Source organism: Ipomoea nil, unplaced genomic scaffold (genome assembly GCF_001879475.1).
Source record: "Ipomoea nil cultivar Tokyo-kokei standard unplaced genomic scaffold, Asagao_1.1 scaffold3321, whole genome shotgun sequence".
Lineage (NCBI taxonomy): Eukaryota > Viridiplantae > Streptophyta > Magnoliopsida > Solanales > Convolvulaceae > Ipomoea > Ipomoea nil.
Window position 1 is genome coordinate 3,437,485 of NW_017619749.1, and position 7,518 is coordinate 3,445,002.

Sequence of the window (7,518 nt, forward strand, 5' to 3'; positions counted from 1 at the left end):
ATAATAATTTTGACGTGATAAATATATATCTCACTTCACCACTACTCATATCTCAACAGTGCATAAGAATTTATAGATTAACAAAGCAGTAGTTCTCGTAGTGATTAAGTATAAACGTAGACATAGCACTTCCGAATTTAACCTGAAATTTAATTTGTTGCAAGCATAATAAGATAGTCCGATTAATCTAACCAATCATTCTCAATTTAAGCTTGTCATTTTTTGGACCAAGAAATTTTCAGCCAAGGCGTGTGTATTAGGTACTTTTATTCATATATAATAACTTGTAAACAGAGGCGGACCCACAGTGGGGGCAGTGGGGTCAGCTGCCCCCACTCACCCCACCCCCCACCTCTTATATAACCCTTGTATGTATATGTGTATATATAGTAGAAGTTTTAGTATAAGTATTAAAAAATAGAGAATTGATAATAGAATGTGACTTAGCCTAGTTGGTAGAGTGCATGGTTGGCTTAAAGGTATGCTAGGGTTCAAATTTGTGGCTGGGCATGTGGTCTGTTTTCAATTTTTTTGACATTTTATTTCACATTTTCACCATTAACACTATCTTTTCACATTATTTCACATTTTCAATATTATTAATAGTGCATATTGCTTCAACACAATAATATAATCTTCATTGATATTAATAATGAGATGAGCTGTGTAATTTATAATGGATCTTTTATTCAAATTATTTTATCAAATTGATTATATTCATATTTTGTTATGAATATTTTTATAATGTTTTGATGTGTTTTATAATTTTCCTATATCCAACATTATTTATGGTTATACTTTTTAAGTGTTTCATTTTTTTTTTCTAATTATCAATTTTCCTTTAATATTTTGCCCCCGCTGAAAAAAATTTCTGGGTCCGCCACTACTTGTAAATCTAATGTACGTGTAAATCACATTAAAAATACCATATATAATGGACTCAAGTGAGATGTTACTAACAATATTTATAGCCATTGTCACTATGTCTTATGGTTTAGGAGATGTTCCATACAAATGTTCTTTTCTGTTTTTATTTTTTCTCCAAAATGTATGTGAAAATAAGAAGTGATTGATAATTTAAGGTAAATTATTCTGTAAATTCGAGTCCAAAAATACACAATTTACATACTGAATGTTCACAATTTACATATTAAATGTTCACAATTTTACATATTAAATGTTCATAATTTACATACTAAATGTTCACAATTCAAACTGTGAATATTCAATATGTAAATTGTGTTTCTAAATATGAATATACCTTGCAAGGTGGACCAAGTACCATGATATAAGTGTTGATAATTTAAGCTTTTAACTTTCTTACAAAATTCAGCCGGCTAACATTAATTTAAGACTTATGAATGAATTAAACAAATATATAAACTTGCGACATTTATATTTCTTTTTGAGTATTACTGACTCTATTGCAATGCAATATCTGTTCATAACTACTTTCTCATTCTACTAAAGCACAAAGAGTCAATACCAAATTGTGTACCAAATTTGAAACTTTTGTATAAATTTTATCTAATTTTATTTACTATCCATAAAGCATTGAGTTAGGTTTTTAGGTTGTTGGTTAATAAAATTCTTAAAAAAAAAACAAACAAACAAACAAACAAACAAATTTTAGTATTAAATTCAAAATTTTTAATAAAATTTTCAAAATACATAAATGATTGAATTTCTTAAAAGTTTTAATTCCATATATAGGATCTGATATTCATTGGTCCTTTACATACAAATGAGTTCACGGCTTACGTATAAGGAAATAATAAGATTTTTTTTTTTTTTTTTAAGTTGGATGAATATTGTATTTGTGTTTTTCTCTTAATATAATTATACATTCATGCTCAATGCCGTCCAACTGGACATATCTCACCCGAAACAACATAATAATAATAATAATAATAATAATAATAATAACAACAACAACAACAACAACAACAACAACAACAACAACAACAACAACAATAATAATAATAATAATAATAATAATAATAATAATAATAATAATAATAATAATAATAAAAATACTAGATTAAAAAAAAAAACATTAAATTGGAAAAAAGTAAAGAGAAAAACAAGAAATACGAAGAAAATCATCAATATTTTATTATCCATTCTTCATTCTTCAAACCTATATATATATATATATATATATATATATATATATATATATATATACATAATATGCCCCCGGTGCTTAGCGTAATTAGTTCGTCACAGGATTTAAAGGTCATGATTGAGAACCAATGTCTCCACTACAGGTGTTCGATCCTGTGATCACTAATTTAGAATGTTAAAAGATGTGTCACTAGTTGGCAATGTCCACATATATTTATTTACAACAACATCCAAATTATTAAATAAAAGCAAAAAAAAAAAAAAAAAAAAAAAAAAAAAAAAACCTTGGCTATTGTGATTGATGTACTACTCACACGATTGCTTCCAAAAGAAGTTACACTTCTCTTATGATTATGATTTATGAAGTAAAAAAGAATTATGCGACGGGGATATAGGCCTTTCGGGCTCGACCCAGTTTGTTGGGCTTGGGATGGTAAAAGTCAAAGATTAGTATTGGGCTTTTGATATGGAGTTATCCACAGATTAAATTTGGACCATGATTCATTTTAATTGTGAATTTTCGTCCAAAATGACGTTCAAATTATATATCTCTAATTAATATGTTATTTATTTTCTTAAAAAACACATTATGTATTTTTAATTATCAGATACCTAAATTAATTATAATATGCTAATTTGTAATAAATATATAATTTATTAATTTATTAAATAAAAATAATACTAGAGTAATAAATTAACAGTTTGTACATAATTTGAACCGTTTTGGATCAGATACACAATACAAGGTACATAACAATTGGGACTTATCTGCTTAAAAAATCCTCTGATCATTCATGGCTTCCAGCAATAGAACCCACATAAAACCTTTGAAGACATATTTGTCAATGTTGCAAAAAAACGTTAGGCGCCAAGAGGGCGCCGATTTTTTATTTTTTATTTTTAAATTTTTTAAATTTTTTAATTAAAAATAAAATTAAAAATTTCAAAATTTAGTAATAAAACATAAGGTTCCCATAGTTATTTCTTAGAAACTATTTACGAGAGTGGTTGTAAAATTGTTCAAAAGATTGTTTAAACCATCTAAATACATAAAAAATTAAAATTAAGAGCTAAAGAAGCATTTTTTTTTGAGAAATTAGTGGACCAAACCGCCTTTAGCGTTTGCGGTGTATAGATCTCGAAAAAATACGCGATTTGAAAAAAAAATTGTTCAAATCGAACAACCGAGTCAAAAGTTATGCCTTCCGAAACTTTTCCCACATTTTCAAAAAAATATATATTCTCGCGGCGGCCTCCCACCGCCTAGTGCCTAGGCGCGATTTTTGCAACATTGATATTTGTTGAGTGTGACTATGCGAGAGCATGCTGGAACCATTTGGGCTTTCAACCACCAGCAAGAGACATTGTTAATTTCCAGACTTGGATCAACTTCATGAATGCTACATTATCCAGTACCCAGGTCAAGTCCGCATCCTTTACGTGGTGTAATACATTTGTAATACATTTTACTTGCATTATATGAAACTGCTTAATTATATGAAACTACTACTTGCACTTCGATGTTCAATTATTTATAAAATTATCACCGCATTTTTTTTTAAATTAATATTTCTAATCAGTTAGATCTGAACACGTGGACGGATGTCATGCGTTTTGATTTGTCTCATTGGCGCACCGTTCTCATTTGAACGCGATCACACACACACACACACACACACACACACACACACACACATATATATATATATATATATATATATATATATATATATATATAGGGAAGGGATCAGGTGCATTTGTTGCTTCCCCTGCGGTTGTGCGGTGGATTAATGTGCGTGAGGTTTATACTTAATGTGCGTGAGTGTTATGCTCAATATGCTTGAGATTTGTACTTAATGTGCGTCATGTTAATATGCGTGAGTTTTGTACTTAATATGCCAGAGTATTGTGCTTAATATGCGTGAGATTTGTGCTTAATGTGCGTGAGTAATAAGAGAATTTTCAACAATCTGAAAACATTAATCCAAGGAACCTCTTGCAGACCAATCACCAGTAGATCAAAATTCTCTGTTTCTTTCCACAAGTTTTTCTATGTCCTCCATACTCACCTTCACCATAGCAGAATAAATCAATTAATAAATAAATAAATAAACAAATCTGACATGATGGAATTGAAGCAAACAACAGAAGTTCCAGATTCTCGCACCAAGATCGGTCTGCATAGACCATTGATAAGGATAGAATTTGTGTATTCACTTTGGGAAGCTTTTATTTCATTGTAAACATCAGTAAAGCAGAGCAACACACTATTATAAGCAACCCAATAATCGAAGTTATTCTGAAGCAACTTACAGAGTGCTGGGGATGGGGAAGAAGCTGATAACCATATTTTCTGCTGCATTTTACACATTCACGCACATTAAGTACAAATCTCAGGCACATTAAACACAACACTCACGCACATTGAGTACAAATCTCACGCACATTAATAACCGCACAACCGCACGGGAAGCATTCAACCGCACGGGAACCTTTAACTATATATATATATATATATATATATATATATATATATATATATATATATATATATATATACACACACTAATAAGAGTCCAAGAGAGTTAGGCCTATAATGGGTAGAAAAAATGGCGGTCAAATTTTTTAATCAAATTAATAGCTCATATTGATCAGATTTTAATTTTTACTTGAGATCCCCTAATTTATCCTTAATGAATATGATTATCCGTTAACTTTTTCGTTAAATATTATCTTTTTCCGTTAGTTCACCGTTAACTTACTCATTGATTTCAGTAAGAAAGGTCTTAAGTTCGAACCTCATCTCAATCAAAGTTGACATAATTAGTATTCTATTTTACTCTTATTAAATTAAATAATAATTTAGTAGCTACAATAAAAAATAATACATATGCATTTCTTTAATTTAGAATTATGTGTTTACAATGCCTTTATTCAAAAAAAATTATTCATTATCAATAAATTAAATAAGAGAAATAATTTTTATTAGTTATATTGTCTTTATTTTTCTCCAATGTAAAACTTCTTTACATTCAAATTCATCAATTGATTATATTCACTACATTGTCTATTATCTTTTTTGTGCAATATTTTTTAATTAAATATCATAGTTATAAAACAAAATAATGATATATATTTATTTACCAAGTATTTTTTTATTAATACCATGAAAAAAATTTAAAAATTTAAAGTATTAAAGCTAATCATATTAACTACTTGAGGGATTTGTTAACAAAGAAAATATTCAAATCACACAATAAATTGAAGTGAGAAACTAGCTTGCAATGTCCTTGTTTGACAATTAGCAGTTAGTGATTAGCATTAGTGAATTATATTAGCAGATTTGACCAGCGTATTATATCAACGGTTGGTAAAAAGATATTTAAAAAAAAATTAACTGTTTAAATTAACATTTAAAATGACATAAGGGTATACATATAATAATAATAATGATAATAATAATAATAATAATAATAATAATAATAATAGTTTTAATAATATTTTTTAAAAAAATATAGATGTGTTTTGGAGAAATCATTCTCAAAAACGCTAAGTGAAAATATTGTAAATTGTCATGTTTATATTTTCAGTAGTTTGGAACAAATTGTTGCTTCAAACTGTTGAATAACCAAAGCACTTTTTTTTAGCATTTTGATCTTTGGGTAACATCATATTTTCCAATCGTCTAATATGGTTACATTATAATTAAAAAAATTTAAATTTTTACTACATCTAAATTTCTTACATTAGGAATTTCTTTATCCATAATAATTTATTCAACAATAATGATTGAACTAAATGAACACTGAACAAAACACCTAAAGGACTGGTACCGTTGATTCATTCATTGATCTTGTATATATGTGCATTCATTAAATATATTAGAACTCTTTGCAACAAAAATACTTGGTTACTATTTAAAAAAAATAGTAAAAATTATAGTGAATCTCATATATTACATTGTATTCATACACTAGAAATTACATATTTAAATAAACAAATTAGACATTAAATTACTTATATTGAACTTCTCATATATAATCTTGCATTGATATACTTTCAAATATTTAGACATTGGGTAGAAAAAATGACCGTCAAATTATTAAATCAAATGAATAGTTCAGATTTTAATTTTTCCTTGAGATTTCCTAATTTATCCTTAATTATATGATTATCCGATCGGTTAACTTTTCCATTAAGTATCGTTAATTCACCGTTAGTCTAATTCTAATATTAAAGTCTAATATAGAATTATAACTACAACATTAATCTAATTCTAATATTAAAGTCTTAATAGAACTCTAACCACAAATCCTACTGGCGGAATCTCCTCAAACAATATTAGTATATATAACTATATATTTAATATTTTATGCTTTAATTTTTATTTGCTCTCCCTTATGTCTCGTATTTGGTTTCAACTATACCCATACAATTATTTTATTGACAATTATAATCAATCTTGACTATATTATCTTGCATTTGTAAACTTAGAATTACCAATTTAAATACGCAAATTCAACATTCAATTATCTATGCATAAACAATTCCAATATAATCTTGCCTTGATATACTTTAAAATACTTATTTAAGTAAAACATTGGGCATTATTTCAATCGCGCAATGCGCGTAAAAAATTATTATATATATATACAATGCCCCCATTCACCCCCCTTCCCTTAACCCTTTTATATAATATAAACATAAGATATACAAAAGACTTTGCTAGCTTAGGTGGTCAAAACCATGAATTTGTTAGGGTATGCCATGGGATCAAATCCTACTAGCAACACTTATTTGTTGTTTCTCTTCTTTATTTTAGCCTTTCCTATCATTAAATAATTTTTTACCCTTCAAAAAAAAAAAAAAAATTCAAGTTTACTTTTTTTTTTTTCTTTATTTTAGCCTTTCCAATCATTAAATAATTTTTCACCTTTCAAAAAAAAAAATCAAGTTTACTTTTTTTTTTTTTTTTTTTTTTTTGGTTTTGTTTTGTTATATTTGTTTTTCTTTTCTTTATTTTAGCCAATCCAATCCTTCAATAAATTAAATAATTTTTTTAAGTTTACTTTTTTTATGAATGTAGTCCACAAGTTTATATTATACTTCATTATATTTGAATGAATCATCTCATGAAAAACCTTTTTCGCTCCGCTTAGCCTTATCCCCCCTCTAGGGGTATTTTAGTGATAGGTTTTATAGGAACTGTACGATCCTATTTGGTCAAATACCTAGCGGCAAACTCCTATGTACTTTTCATTACAGTATTTCTTAACAAGTTACTGGATAAGAAGCCTAAATTTGTTGCTGATATCGATATTGATGATAGTGACAATATCGATATTGATGATAGTGACAATATTGATGCTAGTGATGATATCGATCGTGACC